This window comes from Phascolarctos cinereus, unplaced genomic scaffold (assembly GCF_003287225.1).
Source record: "Phascolarctos cinereus isolate Bilbo 61053 unplaced genomic scaffold, phaCin_HiC Scaffold_726;HRSCAF=1367, whole genome shotgun sequence".
NCBI classification, from domain to species: domain Eukaryota; kingdom Metazoa; phylum Chordata; class Mammalia; order Diprotodontia; family Phascolarctidae; genus Phascolarctos; species Phascolarctos cinereus.
In genome coordinates this window covers 153,152,876-153,176,182 of record NW_027556098.1, presented here as the reverse complement: position 1 = coordinate 153,176,182, position 23,307 = coordinate 153,152,876, and the positions used below count along the sequence as shown (strand labels likewise).

General features: G+C 36.4%; 1 protein-coding gene and 1 non-coding gene across 6 annotated transcripts in view; both read left to right on the top strand.

Moving 5' to 3' along the window:
* Window positions 1–23,307, top strand: part of NCKAP5 (NCK associated protein 5) — a 1,104,295-nt gene that overhangs the window by 922,436 nt on the left and 158,552 nt on the right. The window lies entirely within an intron of this gene.
* Window positions 14,025–14,129, top strand: LOC144454586 (U6 spliceosomal RNA). Its single transcript, XR_013483107.1, has one exon. It is a non-coding gene; the product is annotated as a U6 spliceosomal RNA (small nuclear RNA).

Here is a 23,307-nt window from a genome sequence, read left to right as displayed (position 1 = left end):
ACTTATCTCTCTTTTGAAATCAAACCCACTATCAGCAACTGCCCATCAGATATTTCCAACTCCATGTTCTATCTATATCTCCAACTCAGCATGCTGAAAACAGAACTAATTCTCGTATCACTAGCCATATGCATCTATACTTCTAGGCATGAGACTTTATTCCTTGAAGTCACCTTTAATGAACCCCTCTATCTCATCCCCCATACCTAGAGAGAATAAATTCTCTTCCCCTTCCCTGATAGCTCTCCCTTCTTCCTAACTTCCCTATTTCTGTCTAGAATGCCCCCCGTCTTCTTGGGCATCAAAGTTAATTCCTTTAATGTATCCTTTTATATCATCTTCCATATTAAAACTATACTCTTTATCTTTTCCCTCAAACCCTCCCCTCTTCTGAATTGTCAAGGGAACTATTATCCTTCATTCGCACAGCCTCAAAACCTTGGTGACATCCTTAATTACTCTCTGACAATCAACTTATATATCCAAATAAGTTTCCAAATCTTTTCATTTATTTTTCCACAACATCATTCACCCCTTTCCCTAGACATAGAACTACCACACTAGTTTAAGAATTCAGCTAGCACATAGCACAGTGCCTGACACATGACTACTGCTTAATAAATACTTGTTGATTGATTAGTTAATAATATCTTACCTGAATTATTTGATTGCTCTCCCTTCTCCAAATCTCTCCCCATTCCAATCTCTCCTCCACTCAGCTGCCAAAGTGATTTTCTTAAATTGTTGATTCAACCATATCACAGACAATCCCCTTTCCAACCCACTTCCTAAACAAACTTCACTGGCTCCCTATTACCTCCAAGATGAAATATGAGGTCCTCTGTCATTTAAAATTCTTCACATCCTGGCTTCTGCCTACCTTTTCAGTCTTTTTACATTCTTCTCTGCTCCATGCACTCCATGACCTACCCACACTTGGCTATTCTCTGTTCTCACTCAATATTCCATCCTCTCTCTTTGTTCCTTTTTGCTGGCTATTTCTCATGACTTCCACTTCTGATTTTTCAAATCCTTGGTTTCCTTTAAGATTCCACTCAAATACTACCTCCTCCCTGAGGTGGTAAAGTAGCTTGAGCTCTGGACCTGGAATTAGGAAGAACTGAGTTCAAATTTGGCCTCAGATATTCAGTAACTATGTGATGCTGAGCAAATTAATTAACTGCTATCTGGCTCAATTTCCTCATCTGTAAAATGGGGATAATAATGGCACTTATCTCCCAGGGTTCTTGCAAGCTTTAAAGTGCTATATAAACAGCATTATCACCATCATCATCATCCTCCACATTATCATCATTTTCATTCCCCCCGCAGCTGCCATATTGGTATTCTAAAAGCACAGGCCTTACCATGTCACTCCACTGTTCAAAAAACTTAAGTGGCTCCTTGTTACTTCTAAGATAAAATACAAACTCCTCTACTTGACTTTTAAATTTCTTGACAATCTGGTTCTCACTCATCTTTCTAGACATTTACATGTTGCTCCCCCTTGTGCATTCTATATTCTAGCCAAACTCATTCTTTTGGGAAGGTCCTTTTCTTTTCTTTTCTTTTAATGAGCCAGTAGGTGAGGAATGCTGATCTAGCCTAACTACCTTCAGCTGCAAACGAAAAGATGAAAGCCCTCAAGAGGTTCAGGCCCTCATGCAAGATGACACCAGTAGTTGTTATCAGAGTGCCAACTAAGACAATAACAACTATTATTAAGTATCTACTATGGATAGAGCACTTTTTTAGATAGATGCCATGCAGAAGATGCCATGTTTAGCTATGATGTCTCTACCTTCAAGGGCCTTATGGCATAGATCTGGTAACTAGGATCCAATTCTTCTGACTCTCAATTCAGGGTTCTATTCACATCATGCCACACAATTTAAAAAAAATTTTTTTTTGTTACATTTTAAGTTCCAAACTGTCTCCCCCCTCCTCTCCCCACCCCGCACTAGAGAAGGCCACCATTTGGCACAGATATATATAGATATAGATAAGATATATAGATATATGTATAATCCTACTATACCTACTTCTATTTATTAGTTCTTTCTCTGAAGGTGGATAGCCTCTTCCTCTGTATGTCCTTTGTAATTGATTTAAGTATTTATAATATTCAGAATAGTTTAGATATTCACAGTTTTTCTTCGTCCCACACACATTAAGGTGGCTGGTGGAAGACAGTTGAGAGCTGCCAATGTGAAGTAATAGAAAGGACCAAGAGAGGTCTGCAGACATAGATTGGAAGTTAAGGAAAAGGAATAGGACAAGCATATGATTGGAACATTAAGTAGGTGAGTCTGAGAGACAGAATAAAGGAAGAAAACAATGAAGCTTATTGAGAGCTCATAGTGACCTTATGTGATATCTGGTCCAACCACCTCATTTAACAGATAAGAAAGCAATGTAGTCACTGAAAGAACACTAGATTTGGAGTCAGAAAATATGGGCTTGAAGTCCACCTCTGCCAGCTACCAGTTATTTGACTTTAGGCAAATACCTTAATCCTTTGCAAGCCTCCATTTCCTCATCTATAAAATGAGGTTGGATGAGAAGATATCTAAGATCCCTTCTAGCTAACAATCTATAATGCTATAGAACTGAGCCTCAGAGAGGCTAGGGGATTTGCCCAAGGTCATATCACTAATAAAGAGTAAAGCTGGGGATTCTAATTTAGGTTTGAGGGTGCCAAGTCAGTACTGTCTCCATTATATACCCTGGGGTATGTGCAAGTGAATGGAGTAGTCTGCAGGTTCAGAAAGGGAAAGATAGTGTCCTAAAAAAAATCAGGTTAGTGGCATGAAATGATATAAATTGAATTTTAAAAAACAATCTGCCTCTCCTTGCCATTCTCTTAGGTGTTTGTGAACATTTGTATTAGAAGGCAGGTGGGGAAAGAAGAAACGGTAGAGATATTTAACTGTAAAAAGATCCATGTTTGCTTTTTTAGTTCATTTAAGTAAGTAGCACACTTAAGGAGGGAAAAATGGATGAATTATCCTGGATTTGGCTGAATGCGAATTATCCTTAATTAAACTACCTGTTTATTCCATTAACTACTTCATCAGAACTCCACCGTTATCCTTTCAGCTTTTACTAAGTAAGTGAACAAGAACTTTGTACACAATATTTTTTTTTCAACAAAGCTGCTCTTATTTCAGACCTATTTTGGAAACATGACCAGATATAATAGAGTTTTAGATTTGGATCTCATCTAGTTTAACTCCTTAATTTTACAGATGAGGGAAATGATCCCTAGAGATTTGAAATGACTTGTCCAGATGTATACAGCTAGTATAAGTGTGGGACCCTTCTTTTGGCCTAGGTTTTGACTCCAAGTCCTCTGTTCTTCCACTCTATCATGTTGCCCTTCAATAACAGAAATAATTGAATATTTATTTAATAATTTAGTACCTACATCAACCTCTGAGACAGGCAATGCAAGTGTTGTTTTCTCCATTTTATGGAAGGGGAGACTGAGTCTTCAAGTGGGTATGTAGCCATTCCTCTGACTTTGTCATCCTGAGCTATAAATTCTCTCAAAAAGCAGAACTGTTTTCAAAGTATTTTCAAATTTGAGTTTATCATCCTGACATTTAAATATGAAATTCAAGAAATCATGGGATTTTCCCCCATATACTCATACACATAGGAATTATACTGTACAGTGAAATGAGCACTGGACCTGAGATCCAAAACCCTGGGTTCAAATCTTGACTCTGCCATTTATTAGCTACGTCATCTTGAGCAAATTGCTAAGGCTTTTTTCCTAAGCTATAATGTCCTCATCTGTTATATGGTAATAATGATACTTGGGATACTTATATCATGGGGTTATTGGGAAGATCAAATAAGATAATTTACATGGAAACACTTATAACCTTATTGCACTACATAAATGTATTGTTATTGTTATTATATGTGCATTTCACAGCAAGTTTTATGGTGTAAAGAAAATCAAATTTTCCAAATGAAATCCCTTTTGCATCTTATGCTGAGAAATGCATACAGAAGTTTTCAAATAAGATTTTCCTCATTTTTCATTGTTGTGCTTGAAGTTGTTCAAGACAGACATTGAGATCCTCAAATTAGCGTAAAGATCACATAATGATTTAGTCCAAAATATATTATCATTAATGTAGCTGCAGAATTTGCCATAAAACGTAGAAAAGCAGAAATGAAAGTGGTAATTTCCAAGCTGATGTGTTTGATGCGAAATTGTCTTCTCATTATCATATTATTTCCATTGTGGAAACTCACCCTATTAATTCCATATCAAAGCAGAACACTGAAGATGTTCCTCCATGCCCTTTGCACATCTGGATGAATTATTATGATTGATTATTCGTGGAGTTACCAGACTCTTCATTTGGAGCATCTGAGGCTTTCTGGTATTCTTTGACTAGATTGATGTTACTCTAAAGACCTCCATCACCTATCTTTATTTTGTAACAGCTTAAAGGTGTCTCTAAATTTATGTTCAGTCTGTTCCCTAATTAATTGGAGTTGTTGTAGTCTGCTTACCAACAACTGATGGGAATCTATTTTGAGTAGCTTTTCCTTCATAACTTGTCAGCTTCTATCACTCTCTTTATGAGCAATTTGTGCCAAATAGACACCCATGGAGCAGGTCACAAATGTCCTTTACATCTGGACATTCAACAGTAGCTATGTACCTTTCAGCAGTAGTTATATTTCTTTCATAGGCTCATAGAATTATAGAGCTACAGCTAGAAGGGTTCTTGGAGGCCATCCAGTCCAATTTTCCTATTTATATATCAGTCAGTCACTAAGAATTTATTAGGTGCCTACAATATGTCAGTCACTATGCTGCCCTTAAGGAGCTCACAATCAAATGGGAGAGACAACAAGTAAACAGATGTGTGCAAACAAGGTGTGTAATTAATTAATTATGTATAATAATTAAATAATTATAACAATTAAGTATTAAAAGAAGGGAAAACTAGAAATAAGAGATATGGGAAAGGCTTATTGTAGAGATGGGATTTTAGTTGGGACTTAAAGAAAATGAAGGAAGCTAAGAGGCAAAGATGAGGAGGGATAGTATTCCAGGAATGAGAGAAAGCCAGAGAAAATGCCCAGAGTTGAACAATAGAGTTTCTTGTTTGTGGAACAACAAGGAGGCCAGGTTTGAAAAGTATAGGACAACTAATAAGGAGTAAAGAGTCTGGAATGTGGGTGGGCAGCTTAGGTTATAAAGTGCTTTGAACAGGACACCAAGCAGTATTTTGTCTTTGATACTAGAGGTCATAGAGGAGCCACTGGACTTTATTGAGTAGAGAGATGGTATGGTCAGATCCGAGCTTTAGGAAAATCACTTCGGTGGCTGAATGGAAGATGAATTGGAGTAGGAAGAGACAAGGCAGGCTGACCCACCAGCAAACTATTTCAATTGTCCAAGTCTGAGGTGATAAGAACCTGCACTACGATAGTAACAGTATCACTGGAAAGAAGGGAATATATTGAAGAGATGTTACAAGGTGAAATTGCCAACCGTTTGCAACAGATTGGATATGGGAGGTGAGAGATGGTGAAGAATAGAGTATAGCACCTAAGCTACAAGTCTGAAGGACTGGAAATATGGTATTGCCCTCTATAGTAATAAGGAAGGTGGGAGGGGGGTTTAGAGGGAGAGATAATGAGTTCAGTTTTGGACCTGTTGAGTTTAAGATGTCTACTGAAGATCTTTCCATTTAAGGTGTGGATGATGTAGACTTGTAGTTTACACACTCCTATATTTACTAATTTATTGATCTCCTTGAAGCCAGTGACCATGTCTTATGCTTTTCCAGTCTGTTAAAAAATGTTTGATAACAATGCTAGGAACACAGTAAGTGTCTAATAAATACTTATTGAATTGAACTTAATTGAATTTAAAATGCATTTTATTCCTGTCTCCGCCTCCTGAAAAGTATCACAGTTTAAACTGATGCATTCTTTAAGAGTATAAAACTGAAAACAGACAACACTAACTTTTGCCAGCATCTAAAGGGGAAACAATTTTACCAGAAATAAAGCTACATATTCACATGTTCACATATGATGAAGGACAAAGTATCATGTAATATTGGACATGTTATAAAATGAATTTGGTTGAATTCTTGTTATTCTTTCTATTTGACTATTATATATAACTGCTTATTCCCTTCCCCTTCCCCTCTATTAGGAAAGGACCAAAGCAGAGATAATATTATCTGTATTATAATCCCAGTTCTGCATTCTAACTAGTTATACGACCTTGGGAAGGGACCTTCCCTTTCTCTCTCTGGGTCTCAATTCTCTCAACTATAAAATTAAAAGATTGGGCTCTATGATCTCAGAGATCCCTTGGAGCTCTATAATTTTTTTTTACACTGATTGCTTTTTTCCCACGCCCTTCCCAAGTCATCCACTTTTCCTAAAGATTTTCCAGATCCCTTTTTTTTCACTTAGTCCTGTTGTTCTTTACCATTACTTTTAGTTCAGACAATATATTTTCCTGTGGTCCCATTTTGCCCCTTAGCCATCAACTACCAGGAAGTCATTTGTACTGATTTATTGACTAAAACAAAAGATTTTTGTGCTTTCTAAAATTGTGGCTGAAGTCTTTTGACTTCTGCCTAATTCGTGTCTCTCTTTGTGAATCATTCCCAGGATTATCCATCTCAAGCTTGTGTTTCCAAAATTTCCCCTCTCACTCCAGACTTAAGTCCTTAAAGTCTTCTCATAATTTTAAAAACTCCTAAAAATAAGCTGTTGGAACTATCTAAATGCTAGTGGTAAAAGCCATTGAATTTTTGCCTTCAAATACTTATCCATCACAAATGGTTTGGGCAGAGAAGTGTTTGGCTCCATGCCCTCTTGGGTGTTAGATGCCTGCAGTGTCCTTTCCTCTCTGTCATTCTCCCAGGGAATGCTAGAAGTAACATTTATAACTTAGTAAGGTAATATCAAAATTGTTTTATTTGTCACAAAACTGATGCTGTATATAAGCAGTTAGGCTGCTGCGAGAGGCACTATGGTACAGTGGGGAAAGCACAAGATTTAGAAACAGAGCGCCCTCTGTCACTGACTGCTTCTGTGGCCATGTACAATTCATCTTAACATCTCTGGGCCTTAACTATACATGAGGGGATTAGCTCCAGCCTGTGATCCTATTATCTGGTCTCAGATTCTCTCCTTTTCATTACCTGTGTGACCTTGGATAAATCTTTTCATCTTTCTGGGCCTCAGTTTCCTCATTTGCAAAAATGAGGGTATTGATTAATATTTATTACAAGGGAGAGTTTTTATTTAGGAGAGTGGTATAGGGTAATGATAGGTGTTGAAAAAAATCACCAATAAAGCTTTTCTGTTTTAAATACATAGAAGAAAACAAAAATAAGTAAGAAAAAAGACATAAAGAAATTTTATTACCTTATTAAATTATATATAATCTATATACTTCTTTGGACAGTTAGGTGGTGCAGTAGATAGAGTGCCAGGCCTGGAATTAGGAAGACTCATTTTCCTGAGTTCAAAGTGTGACCCTGGGCAAATCACTTAACCCTGATTGCCTCAGTTTCCTCATATGTAAAATGAGCTGGAAAAAGGAAATGACAAACCTCTCCAGTATCTTTGCCAAGAAAACCCCAAATGGGGTCACAAAGAATTGGACACAACTGAAATGACTCAACAACAACATGAACTTTTTAGAAAACAAATTTTATACAACTGAAATTTTCTCATATGAACCTCTTCTTCTTTCTATGTTGACATATTTGTGTATATTGTTTACACTAATCTTTAACAGTTAACATTAAATTAACAATAAGAAAGAACATTTAAAATGAGTGACTGGACTCCGGTAGCTCTAAATCAATGAGTCTGTATTGCTAAGATTCTGTGCCTACATAGTGGGCCTTGAGGGATGAGCAAAATGTTATCTTTACCATAAAATATAGCTCCACAACCAAGATGGACAGAAATTCCATCATTAGAAATTCCTTTGAATTAAAGCAAAATTTCTCCAAGAGCCCCTTGGTTACACTAGGAAGTAGGCTACGTGAAGCCATTATCTGTCATCAGTTAGGAGTATTATAGAGTCATTGAGTAGGAAGGAGACTGATAGTCCCATCTTCCTCATTTTTTTTAGGTGAGAAAACAGTTGCTGGGAGATGATAAGTGGCTTGGCCAATTTCTATCACAATGGCTTAAATGTAGTAGGTTCTGAATAAATGTTTATTGAATTGAATTGAACTGTATTATCTAAGGTAATTTAGCAAGTTAGTCAGAAAGTAAAAACTAGAACACAGGTCTCTGGAATTTCAAGTGCTATTTCAAACATGTCATGCTAACACACGGTTTGATCATGTACTTACTTGTCACTTATTGTCATTACATTATTATGACGATGATTAATATTGTTATTATGAGAAAGACAAAGCAGGAGCATTACCCCCTCCTCTCAGAAGGCTCACTTGAGTCAGGTGTCATAGCAGGAGACTCTAGCCAGAATGAAAACATTGGAAACTTGAAAAGGAACCAAGCCCTTCTTCACAGATTAGGAAACTGAGATCCATAGTGGTGAAATGACTTGTTAACACCATGTAGCTAGTAACTAGCAGAGCTGGAATATGACCACAGATAACTTGACTTTAGATTCAATGTTTTTATATGTTTTTTCCTGCCATACCACACTGATAACCTCACAAAGTTCAACTACTTTACTCTTTCAATGCCAACTGACTCTATTCAGAAATCTATTAAGAAAAAGGAATTAAAATGATATTTTGAAAGGACTACGGGCAGGGCTGTGCCAAAGGCTTTTATAACTTGGATAGCCACTGCCGTGGGCTAAGTGCAAGGTAGCTGACAATCCTAAGCTAGTTGTATGTTTATTTTTTTAAGATATATAGCAATTATTTATAAGCTCTCAGGCACTTAAAATATGCTTAAACCACCCTCCAAAACAACACCTGCACACACACACACATTCTTTCTCTCTCTCTCTCTCTCTCTCTCTCTCTCTCTCTCTCTCTCTCTCTCTCTCTCTCTCTCTCTCTCTCTCTCTCTGTTCATAGGGGGAAAAAAGAGGAGAGAAGAGAAATGTCAAAAATCAGGTCCTGGTGCAGGCTCAGAAATACTCTGATATGACCCACAGTGTTCATAATTAATTCTCATAAGAAATAGTTATACAATGTGAGAATTAAATTTGTAACTAGGAATTCTTTTGCTGAAGTTAAATTAAATTATTTTGAGAAGTAGGGGGAATATAAGTAATGGCAGCAGCATAAAAAATAGTCCCACCATAAGTATAATCATACCAGGAGTGGAGGAAGCATTCTATCCCCCAACAAATTGAGCCTATTTCTCTTATGGGATAGGGAAAAGTTAGGCCTAGAGAGACCTACTAAGTTCCCAGGTGGGTCACCTGGGTTGTAGCTGAGCATGGATCAGCAGATCATGAAACAAGGTATGGGAACAGAGACTGATGTGGGGGATGAAGCACACTCCTACCAGATGCTGGCACCTTGGGATAAAGCCCCATCCACCCCACCCTGGGTATGGCTTTGATGGGAATGGGCAGGTCAAGGAATTGCCAGATTGGAGTTGTACTGTGTTGCTTTCTTTTCACTCCACCCTTAGCCACTTGGGAAGGATATAATCTTAGGCATGATAACAGATATTCTCATCCTCTCTTCACAGTGGTGTCTCCTCCAAAGATAGCAGGGCTCTCTTTTTGTTTCTAAATAAGATCTCCTTTCTGTACCAGCCTTCCTTCCTCCTCAGCCAGATCTGTGAGGTGGAGAAAGGATAAAATAAGTTCCATTATATTCCTTCTATAATAAATCCTACTAGTCTCATTTTTTCTGTTAAACCTACATTTTTCTGCTGATTAATATTACAGATTACCAAAATGACTTAGACCTAGAAAGGTATCTTTCTAGCATTAGCACAGCTGGTAAGCACTGGGCCTGTTAATCGAAATACAAGTATAATTTGATGTCATCAGGTCACCTTTTAAAGCCCCTTGGGTTGAAACCATGGAGTGGAATAAAATAATAGCCCCTGCAGGCCTTTGCTGAATACAATATGCATAAACAACAGGTGTGATAGTTAATTGTTTTCTCATCATGGTGCATATTTCACACTCCATAACTCCCAAATGAAATACCAAAAGAATGCATAAAATTAAATGATTCAAAGATTTAAAGGGTGTATGCTTTTTATGATAAAGTGAGAGCCAAGGAAGCTCCAAAGGGGTCCTTAGTATATAATGGTTTTTATTAATGGTGCTAAATATGTAATGTTTATTTTTTTTCTGTGATGAGCCTTTGAAATGGACACTTAGACCAAAGATAACAGCTACAAAAATGTGTTGCACCACATATCTGCTAATATTCAAGTACCCCCAGCTCTTGGATCTCACAAGTAGAGGAAAATTAATTCCCTGTAGCACCTCTTGAATGATGGGGCCAAACCTCAGTGGAAATATTGTGTACATGGGGATTGTCTTTCCTTTCTCTTTGGCTAATTTCAGGCATTGATCTTTGACCTTTGGGATGAAAACTAAAGCATGATCTCATAGAAATATATATTTCAGTAGTTATACTTATAACTGCTTAGACTTCCATTAGCAGCCTAGCGTGACTCTCCAAGCATTTCAAGCCAGATGAATCTAACTAAAGTTATGTTAAGTGATTTAAACACATACACACACATGTGCATGTATGTGTGTGTGTGTGTGTATGTGTGTGTGTGTTTTGTAAGATTCTGTGTTACCATCTGCTGGGGAACCAACCCTTTTGCTGGCACCAATCCACATTGGCCTGCCTTCACCATCTATGACAAAACAAGGGATATTAGTTAAAGTGACATGAGATTCTAGTCAAGCAATTCAATTCCTTTCTATTGAATTTTTCTAATTTTTCTAATGTGCATTCTCCTTTCCTATGTGACCTGCCCTTGATAATGGTGGTTTGATACTTGTAACATTCAGGTCCTTATCTGAAGGCTATGACACTATTGACTAAATCTCTGTTGACTTTGCTGAGAATGTGAAATACTGTATTCAGAGATAAAAATCAGTACATAGATACTTAATGCAACTGAAGAGTCCATTAATGCTTTAACTCTTACATCCTCAGCTGTTCTGTATCTCTAGCCAAGAATAGTCTCAGTGGCTGAGAAATGGAGAAGGGAGTGAATTTTATCATTTGATCAGTTAGAGATGATGCCAGCCTTCATGATCATGAATTGCATTTTCAAGGGATGGTCATTCCCAAAGTTCATATTAAATTTGGTGGCTTGCCTTGAATATGCTATGTTTCATTAGCTACTCACCTTTGCAGAGATGCAGGAAAGAGTGGCAATTTGTCTGCATCCTCCGTGAGATACAAGGAAGGGCATTTGCAACATTACGAATTAAACTAGCTAGATACAGTTCAACTATGAAAAGCAGGCTTCCAGATATTGGTAGATTGAAACAAAAGAATGTGATTCAGTCCATTACTTCTAGTCTATTTAGTCCTCTTCCCATCTCTGATAAATGAATTTCATTCTTATTTCCTTTTTGAAAAAAGAATTGTTGTTCCCAATCCTTTGGCCATGCTTCTATCTGTGGGAAGGAAATATTGAACTTAATCCACATCATTCAACCTAATCCACATCATTCAACCCCCGGGCTATAGCACCTTCCCTCATATTGTCATTTTACTAGAAGGAAGGACTTCCTAAAAAAATCTTTTAATATAACCATAAAAACTTCCATTCCTCTTTCTAATTTTCTTATTATTAACTTCACCAGAACCTCTTAATGGTGGTGCCTGGGGGACTTGAAATTACTTTTTTTTTTCTTGCACAGTGAGTGAGACTTCCTTGACAAAGAAAGAAAAAGACTGGACTAGTACAAAATGCAATGATTTGGGGAGCTTTAAGATCCTTGAAACTAACAGTGAGAGATTTGTTTCCTCTTATTAGGAAATATCCCCCTTTTCAAAATTCCTACAGAATATAACATGCCTTTCCTAATTTGAAATATTAGAAAATATAAACTGTATCCCCTTTAATATTAAACAGTGATTATCTTTGTGATCCTGGGCAAGTAACTTTACCTCTCAGCCTCAATTTCTTTATCTGTAATAGGGAAATAATAATAGACCTACTTCATAAATTTACTCTGAGTATCAAATGAGATAGGATGTGTAAAACATTCAACAAACTTGAAAACACTATGTAAATGTTAGTAATTATTTTCATTAACCATAATAAACACAGGTTCTTATCACATAAATGAATAGGTGTCTTCTTATGTGAAGGACTGGATCTTGATGAAGGCAGATGGTACAATGCTTGTGCTACCCCCCCTCCCATATATATGTATGTGAGTATGTTTGTATATAATCTTTCTGTCTCTTTGTCTTTTTGTCTCCATCTCTCTCTTTAAATTTTATATACAATTAATGAATGTCTTAAAATAAAAAAAAAATCTAAAGGGAGGGTACCTCCTCCAAAGTACTCAGTGCTGGCCTGTTATCTCTAGCCTACTGCCACCTGAACATCCCAGAAATGCTGCCCTTTGCTTTATGATCACATATTGATTTGCAGTATCTTTCTTGAACCTTGTCTACTCTTTTCTTCCTACAGGCAAAAGGTTAGAGTTAGATAATAGTGTTAATTTTCCAGACATCTGCACATGTTTTACTAGCCTTCTGAAAGCTGGAAATAGTTTTTACATTAGCCTAGCACAGGACCAAAACACCATTTTGACCTGGCCTGTAGTAATACATAAAAATCATAGTGGCAAATTCAACTTGGCAATGGGAGGCTAGGGGGAGGGGGAAGTTAATTTCTTTTGTTGGAGATTAAAATTAATGTGATCAATTCTTCACCCTCTCAGGGCCTTGAGCTCCTAGATTCTGAAAGGCAAATAGGAATGCCTAAACACCTGATTCTTTTCTACACATTATGAAAGTAAAAGACCTTTACTCCACAGGCAAAATGAAATGTGTTTTAGACAATTTTCTTATGACTTTAAGCATAGAAAGACAATGCAGATCATTCAGACCTTTAAAAAAGCAAGAAAAAGGGTTATTGCCTCAATTTTCAGCTCCATTTTGCCTGTGAAGATTCAAATATAGTGGCTAGTATTCCTTGAATTCTAAGGGTTAACATGCAGAAAATATTTAGGCTCTAAGTACAATGAGCTCTCTTTGAAGAATTGTATTCTAATTCTAGTTTCCATCTTAGTGTGACCTTGGGAAAGTCACTTAACTTCTCTGGGAGACTTCTTCATCTATAAAATTAAGAAATTGGGCAATATGACCTCGAAGGTCCCTTTCAGATCTGATTTTATGAGCCTATATAAGATTATGCTACTGTTCTCCCAATAAGATGACAAGTATCTTGAATTATTTTTCCAGTAATTGTGATAAGTTGTATTGAGACATCCACACACCTTGGTCCCTCTTGTGATCCATGTTAAGATACTGTAGATACAATCAAAATGGAAGTTCACTCTCAAGACGTGGAAAAGATCTGAGTTGTGCTTTTCTTTACGGAAAAAAAAAGTAAGCTGAATATCTTAGGGATTGTGGATTTAGAATGAGAAAGCACTTAGAGACTTTCTTATCCAACCCCCTCCTTTTACGGATGAGAAATCTAGGTCCCAGAGAAATGTTATGTGATAAGCCCAAGGTCACATGGGTACCAAGTGTCAGAGGTAGGACTCAAACCTCTGACTCTATATGAAGTTTTTTTTTTCTTCTACTGTACCATGCTGTCCTTTCAGAGAAGGAAGGTGCTCTGGCAAGAAAGATAAATGATTTTCTTTAGCTGACTAGTAGGAAAATTGAAACAATCATGCTGGCCATGATCATAGCTACCAGAGTCCAAGCAAACCAAGGATAATATTAAATCTAGAATCTATCTTCAAATCTTATACTGAGTGGCTACAACATGCAAATTTCTGATGAGAGAAAATGAAGAACAGCCTCATAGAGTAATATGCTCATATTTTTTATAAGTCAAATGTGGTGCTTGCTTCAGCAGCACATATACTAAAATTGGAATGATACAGAGAAGATTAGCATGGCCCCTGTTCGAGGATGACACAAATTTGTGAAGTGTTCCATTTTTTATTTATTATTTTTAAAAATAAAAAGCAGAGAAAAAAGCCAAATGTTATCTCTTTATTTTTTTTCCCAAGGAACATAGTTTGAAAGATTTTTTTTGTGAACTTCTATATAAATATAATGAGTAAAGGTTTGAGAAAATGAGAATTAAAAACAGGAAAGTTTTGATTTCTCTCAATCTGGTAGAAACTGTGCTTATCTTATTATATGGTGATAGGGCAACCTTTGATAGCCACAGCCTGTGTGATAAAATGATTACAGCAGCAGGGAGAAAGAATCTAATAAGGGAATTGATCTGCAGATTCCAATTCTGTAGGCGCCACCATTGATCAACGTAAATGTCAATAATGAGATCACACTGAGAGCTGCCTAATTCTTTCAGATGGTTTTGGGTTCTTGTGACAGACAACAGAAGTAAATGTGAAAAGGAACTGAAAATGATCAAAATCATACTGCCAAATTTTGGCAGTCTTTTGTGTCTCCAATTCACATGATAGCTGGTTTTGGTTTATAATGAAAATTCATTGGACAATCCAGTAAAATTCAAGGAATGTTTGTATTGTAATATATATGCATGCAAATATGTGTATATGATTTGTCTAACATTAAAGATAATTTGTCTAATTTGGAGGGAATAAAGTAACAAAATAATAACCTGTGTGATCTCAGGAATGTTACTTAACCTCTCCAGGTCTCGGCTTCCTCACCTATAAAATTAAACTAAAGGATATCTAATATCCCTTCAAGCTCTAAATATTATGCTTCTTTCATTGTTTGTTGCTATTCTTGTTTACAGTAGTATACAAATCTACGCTCCAGCCCTTAATAGTTGCAGCTTTCCATTTCTGGGGGAAAATGTAGTAGACCTATTTATTTTTAGCCTCCCCAAATCATAGGCAGGACAGATCCTGGAAGATTAATGATATTGTTTTTCATGTCATAGAAGTTTGAAGGCCAAAAAGTGAAATTCTGAAATGTTTGGGCCATCCTTCATTTTAAAGGTAAAATCTTAAACTGTCTGAGTTATTGAAGGAAGATAGTGTGAAGTGAGAATCTATTCCCTCTACTGCTCTCTGTCGAGCCCTCCCTTTGAGGGCTAAGACTAGCTCAGTCTACAACCTAAAAGTAAGAAAATGCAGAAAAAGTTTAGAGGTAAGCCTTAAGTATTGACTACAAAAATAAGAACATAGAACCTCTAAGAAAAGGAGGGAAAAAATGGGCTTATTTAGCCTAGGGATGCTAAAGCTCATGGGTGACTCATCACTGCTCAAGTGTATTTGCCTCTGCTGTGTCTTTTGTAAAAGGAAATGAACTTAAGCTGCACCAAGACTGGTTTAGGTTAAAATGCAGGGAAGTATCCTAATGGAATTGTTAAATGCTAGAACATGGTTGGCCAAAGAAGTTAAAGAACTGATCCATGGTGAGAGGGGGAGAGACAGAAACACCTACAAAACAAAACTCAGCATAGAGAGTATACAATCATCATAGTATAGTGGGGTAGAGCATTGGGCTTGGAGTCAGGAAGATCTGAGTTCAAATTCCGCCTTTGATATTGATCTAATCTGTAAAATAAGAGGGTTGAACTGGACAACTGCTAAAGTTGCTTCTGATCTGAGTCTTTAATTATGACTATGACTTAAAAACTGTAAGTCACATCCTTTGGTGCTGTAAATAATTTCCAAAGTCATCTTATGGGTGTCAGAGTGGATAGAGTACTGGACCTGGAGTCAGGAAGATCAGTATGGCTGACTAATTGGTATTAACTAATAATCCTTGGGTAGGATGGGGAGCTCATGAGCTATAACATTAGAAAACCACATCACAACCCCTATGGACTAGCCCTAGGGGAGAAGCAGCAATCACTCCTAGAGACCCAGTTTGCCAGTGGAAGTGGAAGTTGAAAGAGAGGCCTCAAAACATCTCAAAACCCTCAATAACAGCAACAACAGCTAAGAGGCAGCATCATGAAGTACACAGAGAACTGCCCTCCAAGCCAGGAAAACCTAGGTTCAAGTTCCACCTGGGCAGGTTATTCACTGTGTGACCTTAGGCAAGTCTTAACCTCTCAGTGCTCTAGGCAATTGTATAAGCCTATAGGTTGCAGAAAAGGTGCTGTCCTATAATTGGTAAAAGAAGATTCCTTGTCTAGGAATTCTCTATATCAACAGAATCATATGTTCAGTCCTATTCCTTTTCCTAACAGTCACATAACACTTGCAAAATACTTTTTATACATTATCTCATTTGATTCTGAAAGAAGATCTGTAAAATAAGTGACATACCCATTTGACAGATGAGGAAACAGACTAAGAATTAAATCACAGAGCTAATAAGTAGTTGAGGCAGAATTTGGAGGTAGGATTTAAATGCAGGTCTTCCTAACTCTAAGTCCAGCACTTTATTCACTATGACACATAGCTATCTCAGACCATTTTCACATCACTCTTCAGACTTTCACATACACTGACTAATTTGAAAATTAAAAAAATCCAGAAATAGATAAGAAAGCATGGTAATAAATAAGTAAATGCATTGCAAGGTAGTGGGGAGGGGAGGGGGGGAGTTGCATTTAAATGCCCATAACCAGGTAAGGTACAGTAAAGGAAACTGTCATTTCTCATGCTACTGAAAGAGATGGAATTTTAGTGGTTGTTGCTTTACACTTTGCACCCCATCATTGTTTGGTTGGCTAAATAACTTCTATTGAAAAAGAAACTCAAAAGCTATGCCATTCTGGGTTATAAACAGTGATGGAGGAGGAATCACCAGACTGGAGTAATCTGGGACAGTGATGGGGCACAGGTCTGGCAGAGAGGGTTACTTAAAGATTGTGGCAAACAGTAAGTTAGGAATCCAGGCTGAAAAAGATAAGGTTAAAAGAGAACAAACTTAACAGAGGCAAGTGTGTCCAATAGGTCAAGAATCTCACTGTATTGACAAGGCAGTGCAAGAAAACAATTAAATGAACACCACAGATGTATATAAGGCCAAAGTAAAAGGCTCTAACTCAAGAGTTTTTTATTTATTTTCTGATAAGGCAACAACTCCCTCCAGGATATGAGCAGCCCTAAGGCCAAAGTGACTGAAGGGAGAATGAGGAAATAGTTGGATCATGGAACTTAAATCTGAAAGAGACTTTAGGAATAAATCAAATAGTCAAGGGATTCAGAAGCTGGAGTCAGGTATCTTTGGAGTTCAGGGAATTCATGACCTTGGATGGGAGACTGTTACATCTTCAAAATGATTAATGTCTTTTGCAATCTTATGTATTTTATTTTATGTATTTAAAAACATTAGTCTGAGAGGCAGTCCATCAGAAAAAGAGTCCATAACACACACATATTCTCATTCAACCACTTTTTTATAGATAAGGAAAACTAGGGTCAGTGACTAAAGTGGCTTGTCCAAAGTCAAATGGGAAACAACTAGGATTTGAATCTTTTAGTTCACAAGGCAAAGGATCATAGATTCAGAGCTGGGAGGGATTGTAGAGGCCATTCAGTCCAATCCTTTCCTTTTACAGACAAAAAATGGAGGCCAAGAAAGATCAAGTGACTAGCTGAGGGGCCTCAAGATAATAAGTAGCTGAGGACAAATTTGAACCCAAGGCTTCTTTATACAAGCACTCCATGCTGACTCAAATTGAGGGCCATTCTTACTAACCACACACTGCCTCCAAGTGGTAGATCGACTCCCTCATCATAGCACTAGACATTTGCTATGTGTCTTTTGAATGTAGCTTTGAATCTCACTCCTGTGATTGTGATTTCCAAACAATCCAAGTCTGTTCCGAATCATCTGAAGTTGTCTTTCCAGATCTGACTGAGCAGTATGTGTTGTTTTCTATTCTCATTTGGCATCTGTTTACCTTCAGCTCCCTGTTGAACTGTGGGGCGTCCTACTGCCCTGCCTTTTCTAGTCTTCATTCTGTTCTAGCCTAACAGTCCTTTGTTACAAAGGAGCCTCATTTCAATGCTGATACACAGGTTGCTGTCAAATGTTTCAATTAAGGAGTTGGACTAAGTGTCTGTTGTAGGAGTCAGGGTTGCTTAATGGATAGAGTGCCAGACTTACAGAATAAATACCTGAGTCTAAATTCTGTTTCTGATTCTCACTATGTGACCATGGGTAAGTTAATTAACTATCCTGAGACTCAACTTCTTTGTCTGCAAAATGGGATTTATACTATCTGGTATTACTTATGTAAAGGGATTGTTGTGAGAGTCAACAAGGGAATGTATATAAAACACTATATAAATGTCAGCTATTATTATGTGTCGTGATAAATCCTATAACCATACATGACTTAATCTCATTTAACTAGGCTATCTATCCTTGTTTAATGAATTGTCTAATAAAGAATTATTTATAATAAATAAATTGTTTAATAAGGTTTAACTGGAAAACTGACAGGTATGTGTGTTTGGGGGCTGGGATAGAGGGAATAATTAGTGTTCATAATAATAGCTACCATTTTTATATTGCTCTTTAGCAAGGGCAAAACTCTTGTGAGGTAGATAACCCCAAAGCACTAATATCATACTTTTACATATAATGAAATTGAGGTTCAGAAAAGTTAAGCTACTTGTCCATCATTCCACAACTAGGAAATGGCAGGCTCAAGATTCAAACTTAGGTCTTACTAGTCCAAAACTATTGGGCATTGTTTTTAAATTTTTAATTTTTTTTTTTTAACAAATCAAAGTTTCCTTTGATGACTGAAGATCAAACACCTCAGGGCCGTAAGTCACATCATCAGTGATCACTGCATATAGGTATAGATAAATGAAAAAAAAAAAAATATATATATATATATATATATGTTGATAGGAATTTGGTGGTATGGGTGGAGTGCTGGACTTAGAGTTTTAAGTCCCACCTATGATACACTTCATCTATGGAACCCTTGCAAGTCATTTAACCTTTCAGTCAATCCATAAACATTTATTAAGCACCTACTACTTACCAGACAATATACCTAGTGCTGGTGACGTAAAGAGGATAGTCCCTGTTCTCATGAAATACATGCATGTGTATATACATATATATATACATATTTGTATATATATATGTGCACATATACATGTGTACATATACCCATATATAAATACACACCGTATACACATAATCTATGCAAATATACAAATATACACATATAGGAAATATGTGATATACATATATAAATACCCATATATGTATTATGCACATATGTATACACAAATGGGTATGGGTATGAATAAGATACTTAAAACATACCCTGTAACATGTTTCTTTACTGAATAAAACCCAGTTATGAAGTCATTTGGTGGTATTCACCTCTTTCCTAAAAGTGAACTCTAGCAAAATATGGAGAATCCTTATTAGTTGCTTTCTAGTAATAAAAGGATTGCTGTAGCAAGCTGAGTCCTTCACATTCTTTGGAGATCTCCAGTTTAGTCTAGAGTTTGACATCAGGTTGAACTACATGACCTTTTCAGGCCTTGTCCTGTCCTCTGATTCTGTGACTGAAGGTTTTCTTTTAAATATGTAAGATACCCTTTTACATTCCTTCTGAATTTTTAAGCACCAGAGTTAGAGGGCATCTTATTTCATTAGTTTTGGATCAATAGAAAAATGTTTATGAAAAAAAATTACCATCCCACTTGAAGAAAGTGAACATAAAAGTGGAGATTAAATGTAATAAATGTTTTCAAGAACAAGGAATGGCTTACATAGGAAAATTTCAAAGAAATATTTATAGTCGTCAGTTGACGCAATTCCAGTCACCCAATGGAACAATTTATTGACTTTATAAATAGCTGATTATTAGCAGGTAATCAAAGCAGAAACTTCATTTGGCAATAGTAATAACCTCTAGGGAATTTAAATGTCTTTGCCTGTCTTCAAACAAGCCTATGTATAGTTCATTTTCCTTCTAATGTTTATGTTTTCTATCGTGACTATTTATAGTATCCATAACCAATTTCTCTGAAGAATGAGAACTCAGTTTGAATATTCTCTGAGATTGAACATGCCACATATGACACAAAAATGAAAGCAAAGCTCCAAGAAAGATTACTTTGCATCTTTGAAGAAAAGTTTCCATTAAAGCAGTTTATGAAAATTAATAAGTCTATGGGGATTTGGGAAGAGTGAATAATTTTAGGATTATGGCAACAGGCAACTGTCTCAGAAGAAAACAGAAAGATTATGCTATTTTGTATTTATGCACCAAATGGCTGCTTAATACTTCAAAATTTCCACCCTAGGAGATTACAGATTTTTCTTCTCTTCCTTTTCAAAGACTGGATCTCTGATTCCTGATGTTTGCCTAGTTTGATTAGAACAAAGGGTTGCAAGCCAGTAAAATGGGAAGCAGATACTGAGACCATTGTTTTATGTCCTGTGGGGGATTTGCCTTGTTAACTGGATTTTCTGTTGTGTTATAAATCCCTAATCTTTGCTACAAACATTTATAATATCACATCCCTGCACCTTTGTTTTCTTGTTGCAGCTGAGTCCCAGTAAACTTGTCTGAAAGATTGGCTGGTGACACCCACAAGCAGCTTTTAGCATAAAGCCTAGTATCATCTCTATCTCAAATTACCATTTTTTTTATCAACTTCTCCCTATCCCAGGGATTTTCAACTTTTCGTGTGTCTGATTATTTATTTGGAAATCTGGTAAGGTCTACAGACTCCTTCTCAAAATAATTTTTTTAAATTCATAAAATAACATACATAGAATTACAAAGGAAATTAATTTTATTGAAATGGAATTGTGTATGTATGTATAAACATGTGTGTGTGCATATGAGTATATATACATATATGTATGTACATACACTTCAGAGACCCCTGTTTAGGAATCTCTGACCTAAGAAGACAGAAGAAGCAAAAAAGAAAAAAAAAAGAGGATGAATAATAGGGTGAGAAGATGAATTAAATTTCAGTATAGAATTTTTTTTGTAGACTAATAGAAAAATAAAAAGAAATCCACTCAACTTGATGAATCTTATGTAATAGCTGGAAACCACCATTTACCAGGAAATGATTTAGCTTAGTGAAATGTATTTACAGTTAATCCTTTAATATCTGTTTTACATACACCCTCCCCACTGTTAATATGGAATGATATTGGAAGCTGGTAATTTTATGTCTTCTGTTTCAAATAGCTATTAGAAATGAGCATAAACAACAATCTCCAACTACCTGTTTATGCTCCCATGAAGCTCCTTACCATGGCGTAAAGCAATAGCAGATTGGGGAGGTGGGGGTTATACTTTGGGTATAAAGCTACAAGAGAATGAGGATGCAAATCCGTGTTAATGAAGCCTATGAGGCAAATTCATTTTACCATAGCTTCAGGTTAGATAGTGAGGAACTATAAGGTAATAAATCTGGAAGGTTGATAATGTTCAGCAACTTTGGACTAAATATGAGGGGAGGGGAGACTGTAGGCAGTCACTACATATTCAAAACAGAAATTACTTTTTGTGTAACAGGCCTCCACAAATTTTATGAAATGAATGGAACCTACTTGGCCAACTCAGATCAAGATGTTAAAAAGTAACAAGCAATAGATTATATACCATGGCAGTAATTTATAAAATAAACACTTGCAGCACTTCCACCTTTGTCTCCAGTGGGATTTAGTGGCAAGTAAGGCTGCAGTCTTATAAGGCTGTGGTGGTTATGTAATCAAACACCTAAAGTTAGAAAGAAAATCTGTGTGTGTGTGTGTGTGTGTGTGTGTGTGTGTGTGTGTGTAGTGGGAAGAACCTTGAACTTGGGATCACCTCCCCTAGTTTTGTTTCTTACTACCTATGCAAACCCCTGGGCAAATCAGTCTCTAAATTATTTGTGATAAAGCATTTTGCCATAAAAATTCATATGTATTTGAATATATGTGCATATATGTATGCAAGTAGATATAGATATAGATATAGATATAGATATAGATATAGATATAGATATAGATATAGATATAGATATAGATATAGATATAGATATAGATATATAGATATAGATATAGATATAGACATAGATATATAGATATAGATATATGTTTAATTATGATCTGTGTGATCTCTTCCAGCTGTAACAATCTAGGATTCTAACTATGATTCTCTAAGGACAAATGATTTCATGAGAGTAGTGAACTTTCTTTGCTACCAAAGATCACAGTCTATCATTTAGCAAATAAGGTACTTTCTCTGTCCGTAAAATAAGGTGGATTTGACTAGACGGCCCCTGAAATCTCTTCCACCTCTTGATCTCAGAAATGGTCTAAGCAATTTTTTTAAAGTTTCCAATAACTGTATTCAGATATAATTGGATGCTTTTGTAATCCCGTGTATTTTATTTGATGCATTTAAAAACATTATTCTGAGAAGCGGTCCATAGGCTTTACCACAATACTAATGAGGTCCATGACACACAAAAAAAGTTAAGAAACCTTGATCTAGGAAGTTGCCTGAGAAAAATAAAAGTTAAATGACTTGCCCATGGACAATGATCTTGTCAAGGGTAGAATTTGAAGTCAGCCTTTCCTGACTCTCAGACCAGCACCTTATCTACTAAATTATACTGCCTTTAGGGTCAGATACTTTCTTATAATTCCTTTAAGGATTTTTTAAAGTATCTATTATGAAAATTCTGAATAATTTGATGGTTATTCAAAACACAGACAAGGCTTTTCCCAATTTTGTAAATATCACCTTTTAACATAGGAGAGTAATGATTTTATTTGGATGTCTCCTTGTTGTGTTTATCTGCACAACCTCAAAATTGCATAGGTTTTTTTTTTTAATCTATCATGAAGGCAGCATGATTTAGCGAGGAGAGTGCTGAACTTGGAGGGGTGTGTGGTGGTAAATGTTACAGAACTGGCTCTGGGGTTGGGGCAGGGAAGGTATTTGTTATATACTTTGAAGTGAATTATTAGCAACTTCTCTATCACTTTCTTAAGTCTAGACAATCAATAAAACAACAAATCAAGCTATGATTTGTAGTGTTTGCTGATTTCTGAGGTATAAATGCTCACACTGAAAGTGTAACATCCAGCTCCTTCCATCTAACTCCAGCACATCCCCGACTTGTAGTCAGAGAGAAGCATGTGCCTCAAATATGTACTGTGTGAACCTGGGCAAGTCACCTAAATTCTTCTCACAGCCTCCGTTTCCTTATTTGTCAAATGGATATGA